Here is a 13572-nt window from a genome sequence, read left to right as displayed (position 1 = left end):
GGTGTGCACACATTCCTAATTTGTCCCCCGTCACACGTCGACTGCATGGAACCGTTTAGAAGAGCACTGAAGTGCAGGACGCAGAGAGTGTGTGATGTCGGGTAGGTGTGCGGGTGGGAACGGGAGTGTGTGCGTGGGGGGTGAGGGGCATTTGAAGGTTGGCGGGCGAATTTACTGGTCGGTGTGTGTGTGTGTTGAAAAGAAGAGGGTGATGCTAGTTTGGCAACCGATTTTGATAATTGTTCTGTCAGTGCTTTGCAAATTCTGGCCCGCGCATAGAACGCATTAGCATGGGCCGCGAGCAGACCGCGCAGCACGGCGCTAATGATGATATTTCCCCTTTCGCACTACGCTCCCTGTCCAACGTCATAAACACTGTGTACAGCTCCCTTGCCACTGGCCGCTAACATGTGTTTTTATTTTCATGACTGCATCGATTTCCACGGCTCACTGAACCCTGTGCTCCTTAATAATTCCACAGTCGTTTTTGCGGAGTGTTTGCTGTGGAGTTTAATAGATTTTAAAGAGCCGGGCTGTCAGAGCTTGTCACAATAGAGTAGATGTTTCAAACTGGGGAGAATAATTGGTTTGGGAACAGCACCCCACCCACCCCTACCTTAAGTTTCTCTGGCACATCTGACAGATGACACGGTGGAGGCCGGACGCTGGAAACTAATGGCCGTACAGTTGAGCCTTTTGCGTTTTAACTTGGAGATGAGTGGACTTGGCCATACGGTGTTATTGGACAAAACCGTTGACGAACTAAACTGGCCCCCCGAAAATGATTTGATTGCCGTAACTACATAATGACGCCATCAATCGGTCCAAGCGTCTGAAGTGCTGATGAACAAATTTGGCGAGGAATTACTCGGCCCTGGGCCAGGAAATCATGTCCGCATCATTTATTTATTAAAATACAATGAAAGCAGTGTCACCGAACAGAAGCCCGGTCCTCACAATGTTCAATTATAAAATCCGTATCTCCGATTACAGTAAACACTACCTTTGCTTCCAACGCGGGTCAACTAAGGGCACTTTACCATTTTAAAACAGAGACGCTTTGTTCGGGAAAGCAGACAACACCGAAATGAGCCATATTCTTCTTTTGGAGTTTATGCAGTCTCAGGTGTATTCCCTTACACTCATGTATAAACATACACTCGAACGCACACCTGACAAACACACAGATTAGCTGGTTTTCAAAGGGAGTGACTTGGAAGTGCACTGTGTGCTCCCTCTTTCTTCACTCAGATGAAACCAGTTTGAACTCAATGGACTAGTCTAGTACACCCCCCCCATCCTGAACGCTTTATGGGCTGGTCTGATCCGTCCCCTGTCTAACACCTCCTTAGAGCCAGCGCTTCCTTTGTTCTGTCAATACACAAACAACCATTCACATATGGCCACTCTGTAATCAGTGAAATACTATAGCCTCTGGGCTCTCAGAAAGAGAGAGAGAGAAAGAGAGAGAGAGAGAGATATGACAAATCAACTCTAAAGTGTCATTTATAGTCGTGCGTAGGTTCTACGCTGTAGGTTATGCGTAGCCTAACGTGCACCTCGCCAACATTTTAACAATGCGTCTCTTCTATGCTGACCTCAAGCACTGTGATTGGTCCACTAGAACCTGTCCCGTCAGGTAAAAATCTGAGTCGCATTTCTTCGTAGGCATTTCCGCTTGCGACTGTAAGAAGAAAGAGGAACCAAGTTGAAGAGTGATTTAACTCAAACTGCAACAAAAGTCGCTGTTTATTTACCTTCATCACTGCTGCTTCTTCGTTTGTGGGTTTACTGGGCAAGTTGCTTCTTCTTCAGATGTTGCACTGCTACTGTGGGTTACACGCGTGGATACTGCCTACTAGCGGTCTGCATGTGTAATTGCACGTGGATGACGCAGAAGTATATATGAAAACCGAGGCTACGACGTAGGACCTACGCACAACTATTATGAGCCCCTAAGGCCCTGTTTTTACCTGGTATTAAGATGCATTTTGGTTGATTGGACCAAAGCTATGCTAAAAGTGGTACCGCCAGAACCGGGGATCTGCTAAATGAATTCCAAAACGGTAAAACTCAATTGTTTAACTCTAGGGGAGCTGGAAAATAAGCCTATTTTCAAAAAATGTGGACGTATACATTTATCAGTATGTTTGTTCAATGGGAATCAAAGCGTCTACTTTCCAGTTGGCGGCTCGTGACTCCTCATCCGAGGGGCGTGAATTCAAAATTCAAAAGTGTTTGGAGTATCGTGTGTGGTTCCCTTTTCCAAAATATGTGTCCTGCATGTCGAGAGATCATGTGTGCATCACGTGTTTTGTCAAAATAAATGCCTGCTGCACACGCATCAAAACCGTTTATGATAAAAGAGACGCTCATGTTCCAAAAGACACTCCCTTAACAGTAAACTCTGATTATGCATGAGATTATGCGAGTATCTGGCAAACATGATCGTCTTTTTTATCATAAACCCTTAAGCAGGCACTTATTTTGGCAGGACACGTGATGCACATACGATCTCTCAACGCGCAGAACACACATTTTGAAATTACATACCACACACATGACGGGCTACATACATGTTGCGACGAACTTCGCATCGTGCGCCCTCAAAAAAAGAAGTCACCAGCCGCCACAAATTGCTTAAAAAGTACACGGTTCCCACGGGTCCTTGAAAGTTTGTGAATCTGGGGGAAAATAATTCAAGGCCCGGGGAAGTTTCTGAAAACATACATACATAGATACAGGTCATTGAAAGTGCTGAAAGTTTTCTGAAAAAAAATCCATATCCCTGTGTAGTGTAAGATAATATCATAAAAATTCTAGACTTTTAAGTTGTGTTTGACACATGAAAACGTCTCGGGTTAAGTATGTAACTGTTGTTCCCTGAGAAGGGAACGAGACGCTGTGTCTCCCTTGTCATACTTCCTGCGTCCCTGTAACGCCGTCTTTGACAATATTTCAGATAGCGATATACTTCCCACGTCACCCTGTCTTTGTCATTAAGCCTCACCATTGGTTGAATTTGATATACACATTCAGACGCACTTACCCCTGGAGGCGTCCCCAAAGTGTCACCGCAGTGACGCAGCGCGAGTTCCCTCAAAGGGAACTGTAACAATGTATCTTAAAAGGTAACACGATGTAACCTTGCTCTCACTTGAAATGTGTCCCCACATTTAGTCCTTGAATTTGCAGTAGCGCCTCACTGCAGAACCCCACATCCAGGGGGCGGGTTGGATTCAGATCCAGGGGCCGGGGCTGGATCCAGGTCCAGAGATCCCCTGGATGTCATGTTCTGCAGGGAGGATCATCTCTGAATTTGAGGGTATTGGACCTGGAAAGTCCTTGAAAGGTCCTTGAATTTGAAGTTAACTAAGGTGTGGGAATCCTGAAAATAGTTTTTAGGGATATATAAGGAAACTTCACAGATCACGGTCTCCACTTGGTGTAGCAACGTATTGAGTATAAGTATATACAATATGTTAGATATATGAGATATAAGCTGGTTTTCATTCTCAGTCATTCATATGTTAATCCATATGTTCTTATATTAATCATTACTTAAACAGTACATACTTGAGGAAAACAGATATTTAGGCTTTGTGGAAATCCAGACAGTCGAGATTTTGAATTGTGTACTTTATGAAGTACTTATCTGTGGCACTTATAATAATGATGTCATTCAGAATCTACTCTTTTATTAAACATGTATGAGATCTACAAGTCTGCAATTTGCATGTCTGTCAGAATACCACAGTTTTTACTACAGTAAAAACCTGGAACGATGCCTAAAAAGAAAAACTGAAAAAAGTAAAAAAAAAACAGATGAGGCCCCAGGCTGCTGAAGATCAGGGCCTTTAGTGTGGGGACCCCCAGGCCCCTCAGCATGTACACACCCAAGTACCACCAAGGGCCCAAAGATGATCATTACGGCCCTGTTACTGTTTGTAGTAGACTAGTGTTGTTTTACTTAAACATGCGGTACCTTGTTTTTAAGTCAGTAAATATCTCTGAGCAGTGTACATGACACAGCGCTCATGCTAACCACCAAGCCACAACAAGACTTTTTCGCCTCCGGTACAGTAAATAAAGCTAAAATTACCTACTTTAACACGGATGGCGTTTCACAGGAGTAATTCAGTCCAGGCGTCTACAGCGTGACTTCATTCCCGCTTCAAGCCTACAATGATTATTTCGTCTGTTTCGTATTTATGTTGTCTTTTCATTTCACTGTTTGTGTAGTTACTCTCGGCTCTTCTGCGGTCTGCGTCGACCTGGCCGTGTCGGAACGATAGATAGAGGCCGTCACGTTGGAACGAAAAGGCTGCAAATCATACGGCCTGTCACACACCATTTAGCTGCAAATGGATTCAATTTATCTCGATAAGAGACTCCAGAACACGGAGGAAAAAAACTCAAACCGCTTCCCATCACTCTCGCAGCGCTACAGGTGCCCCGAGCGACCCGGGGCCGGGCGCGTTTGAAGTGCAGAACTGCTGGAAACCGCCGGGACCACAAACTGCACAAATATCGCTCACTTTATTTCACTCCTGAGATGTTTAGGAGAGACAAATTGCCCTTTTTAGCTTCGCCGTTTCATAAGCGCTAGCTAATGCATGTGGCAAACGCTAAAACAAAATTGCTCACAGTAATGCAGGGTGAATGTCAAAAGCTTTGTAGGTGAATATATGAGCTTCTCCATTTTGTTGCCTTTCATTAAAGCTTGTTTTAAAGGTAAATGACTCATCTGTGTTGTGTAAAAGATCACTGTCAATGACATAACGCATGACATTATGCTCAGGCCTCTTTTGAAGCTTTTGTGGGAAAAACACCTTGGGGTTCAACAATATATATCTATATACTGTATCTATATATCTATCTATCTATATCTTTTTCCTGTCATAGTTAGAACAGCTTGGAGATTATGCAAATATACACACAAAATGCCACGTTTTATCATATTTGATCAAATCTGATACCATATAGTGCAAAATTTTATAATGTTTAACATTTAAATATTCGGCATTATGCTTTAAAGTCACAATGAAACAGAAGTAGCATTAAAGTTGCAGTGTGTAAATTTTAGCGGCATCTAGTGGTGAGGTTGCGAATTGCAACCAGCGGCTCAGTCCACTGCTCACCCCTCGCTTTTGTAACACATAGAGAAGCTACGGTAGCCACCGCCGGAAAAACATGTCATCGTCGGAGACAACTTAATAAAAAACTTTGTCCATTAAGGGCTTTTGTAGAAACATGGCGGCACAAAATGGCGACTTCCAGTGTATGTAGATAAAAATGTCTAATTTTAAGGTAATAAAAACATAACGGTTCATTATGAAAGGTCTTTATACACCACTGATAATATAGTTTTGTATATAATTTTGCATTTCGGTCAAGAGATCCTTCTAAAAATTACACACTGCACCTTTAAGGCTTGTTTTATGCTTTATGCTGCGCCGCAAGAAACGACAGGCGGATGAGGTCAAAGTACCACGAGAGCGATCCGAGAAACCATACAGAGACGTTTAATTTCAACTCGCTCTCGCGGCACCTTGCCGAACACACCTATTGTCTTATTTTCCCCGTTGTGGCGTATATCCGAGTGAAACAGCTTCTGAAATTAAAAAAGGTAGGGTGGGAATTCATCCAGCATTAATTGGATCGTTTAAGTTGGGCCATGTTGCTATTTGCTGCAATCTTTTCCCAGGCCCCGCCCACCTGTCATACCCCATGACCAGAAGTAAAGAGAAATCATTTCGAGGTGGGAAGGAGATTTGCATTTTTGTTTAAAGATTATTAGCATTAATTTAAAAAATATGAATCTCACAGATAAATCATTAAAAAAACACAATATTCCAACAAAATTTAATGTAACTTTTAAGAAAAACTATTTCCAGTAGGGTGGCCATTCGTGCCAGTTCCGCCAGACACGTCCCGAACATGTGTTCGGGTTCGTTCTCCGGAAGTCGCATACGTCATCAAGGTTTAATATTTCTGGTTTAATTTCAGAAAAGCAACCGTTACATTTCAAGGTAAGAATGAAACTACAATGATTGTATGTCTTAAAATAAATAAATCTTAATTTTCTAATGTATTTAACTGAAATGTGAGAACCTCAATGACGTATGCGGTCGAGCAACGCGACTTCCGGAGAACGAACTCGAAAACATGTTCGGGATGGGTCCGGCAGAACTGGCACGAATGGCCACCCTAATTTCCAGATGGCGTAAGAAAAATACATACATGTACATATATTGGCTTCTCAAATACACATATTTTGAATATGTTAAAATTTTCTTTAAAGGTGCAGTGTGTAGATTTTAGCGGCATCTAGCATTGACATTGTGAATTGCAACCAATGGCTCAGTCCATCGGTTACCGAAACACATAGAGAAGCTACGACAGCCACCAAAGGACAAACATGTTGTTGTCTAAGACAAAATACAGTAGTGACAAGAAACATGGTGGCACTAAATGGCAACTTCTATGTTAGGGGACCATCGGTTTAAATGGCCATAAAAATGGCTAAGGTAATAAACACATAACAGTTCATTGTGAAAGGTCTTTATACGCCACTGATAATATAGATATGTGTATTATATTGCATTTCTGTCATTAGATCCTTTTAAAAGTTACACACTGCACCTTTAAAACAAAACAAATATTTTTGCATCGAATTAATTTAAATAAGCAAATTTGCAACAACAATGCGCAATCCAACACATAAATCCAAAAAGCTGGGCTATTTTCAACCCAGCGTTGCATTATAAAGGGATGAATCCAACCCTTTAGGTTGTAATTTAACCTATGCTGGGTCTTAACCCATTGTTGGGTCACATATTAACATTTTCTAGGTTCATTTAGCCCAACGTCTGGGTTTCAGCCCATTTTGAACCACTGCTGGGTTAAAAAAATATCTATAGACTTTAAAGTTATTCAGCTAAACACTGTAAAAAGTGTGGAAAAAATTACTTAAAACCTTGATGTTTTTTCAAACAAAATGTGAAGTGAAATTTTAAGTTGAATAAACTTAACATTTTTAAAACTTTTTTTAGGTGTTACCAATTGAAGTAATGTTTTAAGTTTTCACTTTTTACAGCTATAGCTAGTTGTTTATATTTTTATCATTTTATTTTCGTGTCCAGTGAGAAAAAGAAATAATAAAACTTTAAAATAAAAATCTGCCGGACATCGGTTATCTTTGATAGCTGCTTTGAATACATCTTCATTTTATAAAGCACATGCAAAAGACCTGAGCCAGAAGTGATGTGAAGTTAAATTAAGACTGAGGAAAAGTCTCGTGATTTATATAGTTGTACAAGTGTAACCTCAGAGAAACCACAAGTTAACCACATATTAGCTTCCAAGAAACCACAGACAAGCGATTAAAACATGAAGTGAAATCCACACCAGACTGGCCCTTCTCTGTAAGTCACATAACCTCTGTCAGGGTTTTGTGGGTAGTGGAATGCAATTTGCATCTCGCCATAGCCAGCCGTGGAGGTAATGCGCTCGCATGTTGGCACATGTTACGGGTAGAGCGCCTTGTCTCTTATTAAAAAAAGGTTAACCTTCTCTCTTGAAACTGCTCGCTCTTTACAGCTTCGTGAATCACGTAACACCGACTAAAGCTCACAACCAACACGACCGTCTTACGGCCACCCTTAAGAGGTGATGATGCAAGTCATTTGGTTTGATAGACACTTTTCAAAAGGGGATCTCTGAAAGCAGACGTATATTAAACAAACGTTTATAATATACACATGCTGAAGATAATGCACTGCTTAAGAGAGAGAAAGAGAGAGAGAGATGGTGGTTTAGGTCTCATCCTAACAGATTAGAACAGGATAGGATGTCAGAGATCAACACGGTATAAAAAACAGAAAACTGACAATGATGGCTTCCTCTCTCCCTAATCTAAACATACCAGCATGATCACTTATTTCCCCTCGGGCTATCGTATTGTTCCACTTCCATTCTGAAAGCTCTTCACAAATGCTTCAAATGCTTCTTTGCTTTTTTGAGAGGGCTGAATCTAGGCAGCGTGTTAACATGTCATTTTTGATGTACCTGAACTCTTACAGCTAAATGCAAACAGAGAAGGTCTCAGAGAAAATAAAACAAAGAAATCATGCACACACATTATATATAGTAATGCACACGCAAACAAATGCACTGTTAAAAAAAAAATCTTATTTTTACAACCAATTACTCATCGTTTTAAATAATGGTAAAAAATAAATAAATCTCTGTAAAATTACAAAGATTATCTGTCAATTAACAGCTCAAATATTAATGACAAAATACAGAAAATCTATTGTTTTTAGGAAATTACTATATTAAATTACATACTAATTAATCTACATTTAGTTTGTTATATTAATGACCATACTAACAATTTAAGATGAAAAAAGGGACACTACACTTTTTTTGAAAATATTCTCATTTTCCAGCTTCCCTACATTTGATTTTTACCATTTTGGAATTCATTTAGCCGATCTGCGGGTCTGGCGCTACCACTTCTTAGTAGGGCTGTCACAATGATTAAATAATCGTCTCATCGTGATTGTTTGACCTCATCGCGATGATTTCAGATCACCGTAATGATTGCACATCTCTCTAAAAAGCACACGGGGGAGCTGCAGCGCCTGTACAAACGAGACAGTATCAGATTACTTTTAAATATGCGTTGTGTATTAATATTTATTGCCAGCTAAACCTTGCAAAATATTTAATCACAACAATGTATGAAAATAATTTTATGAACAAACAAAAAAATTATGAGAATTAAATTAATTGTCATAATCGCCACAATTTATTAGACAATTAACGTCAGCCAAATTTCATAATCATGACAGCCTTACTTCTTAGCATAGCTTAGCAATAATATTACGCATTGCCCAAAAATAGTCCCCTGCTATTGAAAGATACTAAGGGGACTATTTTCAGCTGCTGTGTAATATAATTGCGCCCCCCGCAGTCATGTTATGGCAGCAAAGTCCTTGATTATTACACCAGAATTAGAATATAGTTCAGATCTGCCTAGAAAATCACAACTTTTAATTTTTTAACTACAGAAGAGTCAAGTTTTAAATAGGAAAAATTTCAAAACTCTTTGGTTATTTTTTAGCGTGATGCTAATGGTCTTATCAGATTCAATGGATTGTGCTAAGCTATGCTAAAAGTGTTAGCGCCAAACCCAGAGATCGCCTGAATGAATTCCAAAACTGTAAAAAAACAGATATTTAACTCTAGTGGAGTTGGAAAATGAGAATATTTAAAAAAAAGGGAAGTGTCCCTTTAAGACCGAATATGTATGTTTGGTGAAACAGTCACCCTTTTGAGATATTTTCTAGGTAATGATATTTAATATAAACTATCACCTAACCAAACTTAATCATCCCAGAAAGGTGCAAAACCCAGTAAACATGTGATATCATACGATGATCACAGTGACATCACACCATTTTCATACTGTGCAAATCTCACACTGTGAGTAATATGCAAGCTTATTGTGAATTCAAAAAGTTAAGTTGATGGTTTGAGTGCACAATATATGAGCCTTATATACTATATAAAATTTCAAGACATGGCATCAAGAAGCCTATAAATAAAGCTCATACAGACTGGAGGTAAAAGTGACCGGGATTCACAGATTTGTGTTGTCCAAGCATCGTGGCCCCACAGTGTGATCAGGAGGGTCTTCTATCACAATGAAGGGGTTTATTTTGCACCTGCACATTATCCCATTTATTACGGGGCTATTTGAAATATTTTCTTTGCTCATTTTAACGAATGCAGACCTTCTGCGAGGAAAACCAGTTTACATTCGTTTTTTAATTTAATCATGTGTAAATATAATGTCATGATATTAAAAGACATATTTATATGTAATTTTTGTGTAAAACACTGTAAAAAGTGAAAAGTTGAATTAACTTAAAAAATGATTTCAATTGGTAAGATCTAAAAAGTTAAAAATTTCACTTTAGGTGTCAATCAACAGTCCCTACAGAAAAACTAGATTATGCGATCGCATGATTCAACGCAAAATCAGTCAAAGTCCGCATATTTATGTGGGGACCGCATTTTTTCAAATACGCCGCACTTTTGCAACATAAATTGCAGATTTCCGTGCGCAAAATATGTGGGGCTTGCATGATTTCATAATCCCCGCATTTTCATAGCAAAAATCACATATTTCTTAACAGAAAGTTGAAAAATTTTGCATTTACTTCACACAAGCGCAGCCATGTCCCCTGTTGCCATGGAAACATTATGAAGTGAAGTGTTTGTGACGTGAACATCATTGAAAAGCTGCAGAAAAAAACAGTTTTTGCATAAAAGTTTGCATGCAGTTTTTTTATTGCATAAATATCTCGCATATTGTATCACTTTTTTTAAGAAAACATGCCGCAAAATCAAGGATTTTTTGCCCGAAACAATCACAAAAAAGTAACTTTATATGTTGAACCAACTTTTTACAGTGTATTAAACTGTACTTGTTAAAATAATTTGCAGCTGGTTACCATTTGGAAGTTTGGTGATGAATGCAATATGAAATACATTAAAACTCTTTTTGCTAAGTGAAAAAGTTTAACTCAGATCTCTTGCTGGGTTATGCTGGGTTATTTTCAACCAAAGATTGAGTCAAGAAGAGACAAACACAGTTGTTGGGTTAAATCATTTCTGTCATCATTTTCTCATCCTCAGGGTGAATAAATGATGACAGAATTTCCATGTTTGGGTGAACTATCCCTTCAACCCAAAAAATGTTTATATTTTACCCAACAATGGGCGCAGTTTAACCTAAATTACAGCTCAATGGGTTGAATTAATTCCTTTTTGACCCAATTCTGGGTTGAAAATAATCCAGCATTTTTTTTTTTGTAGACTTAAATGAGTTTGGTGTAGCTCTAAAAAAAAAAAAGGAGGCACAAAATCTGATGGCTTCATAACAAGCAGTCCCAAAAATTGTTAACATCAAGTCTAATAAAGGGGGTAGATTTGGTCTGAACATTAAAGAGGGTTTACATTTACGTATATTGGCAGATACTTTTATCCGAATCAATTTAAGTGCATTCATGATGATTGTAATTGGTAGTTTTCATTAAAAAGGCGTTACACTAGCATGACCTCGAAGTAATAATACCATCATACATGTAGTCAAGGTTCTGAACGTGACCCATGTTCTGGTTGTGTCCCGGTCTAACCCAACCAACCACTATCACATACATCACAGACCCATATCACTGCCAAGCTCATGACAGCTGAAACTGAAGGTACGTCAAACATTTAATCAGCCTTGATCCAACCAGTTTTATCCCCGAGGGTTCACGCTAAACATGCCAAGTTGCCATTCTTTGACTCGCCCACAGTCAACGTTTACAAATCCGTCTCATCTGCTGTCTGATTTCTTCACTGTATGCATGAAGCCTTTGTTTTGCCATGCCCAGGTATAACATCCCTTTATACGGAGGGATCTGCCGTCTATCAAATAATGAGCGGGAGATTGTTATTTTATAACACTGGTTGCATGCAGCCCATTGCATTCTGGGATGCATTACACACACTACATTTGTGCATTTATATAGCACACAGCTTTTTAGACATACCTGAAGTGGATTAAGGCTCAGTCCCCATTCACTTTTAGTGTGTGAAAGGGTTAAAAAACTATTTACACGTTTTCTCCACAAAATGAGTAATGCATGTTAAAGGTGAGATAATTAAAACAGCATTATTTCTTTTTTGTGAACTGTTCCCAGTGTTTGCATGCAGTAAACACTAATGCACACTCTGCAACAGTGTTCGGGACAACCTGGAGTTCCAGCCCATTATTAAATGGCATGGAAATGCATTACGTTATCTCGCTGACACTTTTGCTTGTGCAGCTCTGAGTAGTGAAAATTTCTGCTAACCACTGACTGGAACGGCTCATGGCTTCAGGTGAGAATTCTGTAAGTTCTCCTGCATCCCTGTTTCTGCCTGTAGCGTGTGCTGATCTGGAATTCCTATCCCTTGGGAAAGAGGGGAAATTCCGCACAGTAATGCTTCATGTCTTGCCCTGTCTGCTGAGCTCACTTCCTGCCGTGGACTTAGACAACAGGAAGTGGGTGAGTGTCAGAAGACATAATAGGGCGTAATTCAGGTGAGAGGAAGATTAATTGCCCCTTACGCTCAGATGGGATACAACATTCCATAAATCACTGTCATTATAAGCCATTATCGCCACCATGTGGTGACTAAAAGAAGAAGAATTTATAACCTAAATTAGCAATGACATTTTAGGAGAACCCCACAAAGGTTTCCAAAATTTTAACTTGAGTAAACCAAGTCTAGTTAATTTATTTATAGTATTTTACCACTAGAGGGCCTAGAGTTTGTCTCAGAACAATTTAATTTATTCTCAAATGAATAAAAAACTTTCTTCTCTCCAAGGTATCTCTGAAAATGGCCTAAAATGCAATGGCAATCAGAATAATGTATTTATCTATTTATTTGTTTGTTGAAGGAGCTAAACAGTCAGATCCAGTATCGTGTAGCACAAAGGTGTTACTGGATTAAGGATGCAGACTGGCTCCTGTTTGTATGGAAAGAGTTTCACATCTTCAGGATCATTACATCTTGCTAATGTTATCCTGCATAAATCTTAGTTTAGCACAAGCAGCGGGTAAATAGAAAAGGCAATGTGGTCTATTCATGCAGATGCTTTCATTCATTTAATAAGAAACGAAAGGTAAAATGGAGAAACTGAAACTCAACAATCGAAAACCACTCTCTGAAGATGAAAAAAATTCTGCCGGGGTTCGTAAAGAATTAAATTCACATTTGCACAAATGGTTTTGGAGGTGCAACAAGAAATGTGAGCAGTGTTTTTATGTTGGCAGTGTTGCATCTTTGTGAATCATTAATCCTAAAAGCACTTTACATAACTGCACATCAAATATCATTGTGTGGAGTTGCACAGCATTTTTGAAATCACATGATGCCTTGTTTAAAAAAGAAAACTATTTAATACAATTTCTGCAGTTTACACTGTCACCTTTGCACCTAAAGGGTTGTTTCCTGGACAGGGATAAAACTAGTCCTAGACTAAAATAAACGTAAAAGCTGTCCAAACTGAAAACAACTTGTACTAAAAATCTTAAAATACATCAGTGCCAAGTGATGTTTTAGTAAGGCATGTTTGTTCAAACTAGTTATATTTACTAATTAAACTAAGGTCTAGTCCTGGCTTAAGCTAATCTCTGTCCGGGAAACCACCCCGAAAAGTTCATATTAGTACTTCAGAAGTACATATTGTACCAGATGTTAATACACACCTGTACTTAAAAGGTACAAAGGACATTTTTAAAGGGAAAGTGGCGCACAAAGTAACCCGTTTTTGGCGTTATCATCCAAAAAATATTTAAGGTAGATTAATATTTTTAACACACATCTCTGTAACAAATGAACACTTAATTTTTTTGTGGGACCTACCGTCATCATACAATTACACCGAAAGTGACATGAGTGCAAACGTTACAACTTACCCCAATAAACAGAGGGTTTGTTGTAACACCTGCTAGTTTAAAC

The sequence above is a fragment of the Misgurnus anguillicaudatus genome, chromosome 16, assembly GCF_027580225.2.
Source record: "Misgurnus anguillicaudatus chromosome 16, ASM2758022v2, whole genome shotgun sequence".
NCBI classification, from domain to species: domain Eukaryota; kingdom Metazoa; phylum Chordata; class Actinopteri; order Cypriniformes; family Cobitidae; genus Misgurnus; species Misgurnus anguillicaudatus.
The sequence above is the reverse complement of the archived record's forward strand: the minus strand, read 5'-3'. Positions refer to the sequence as shown.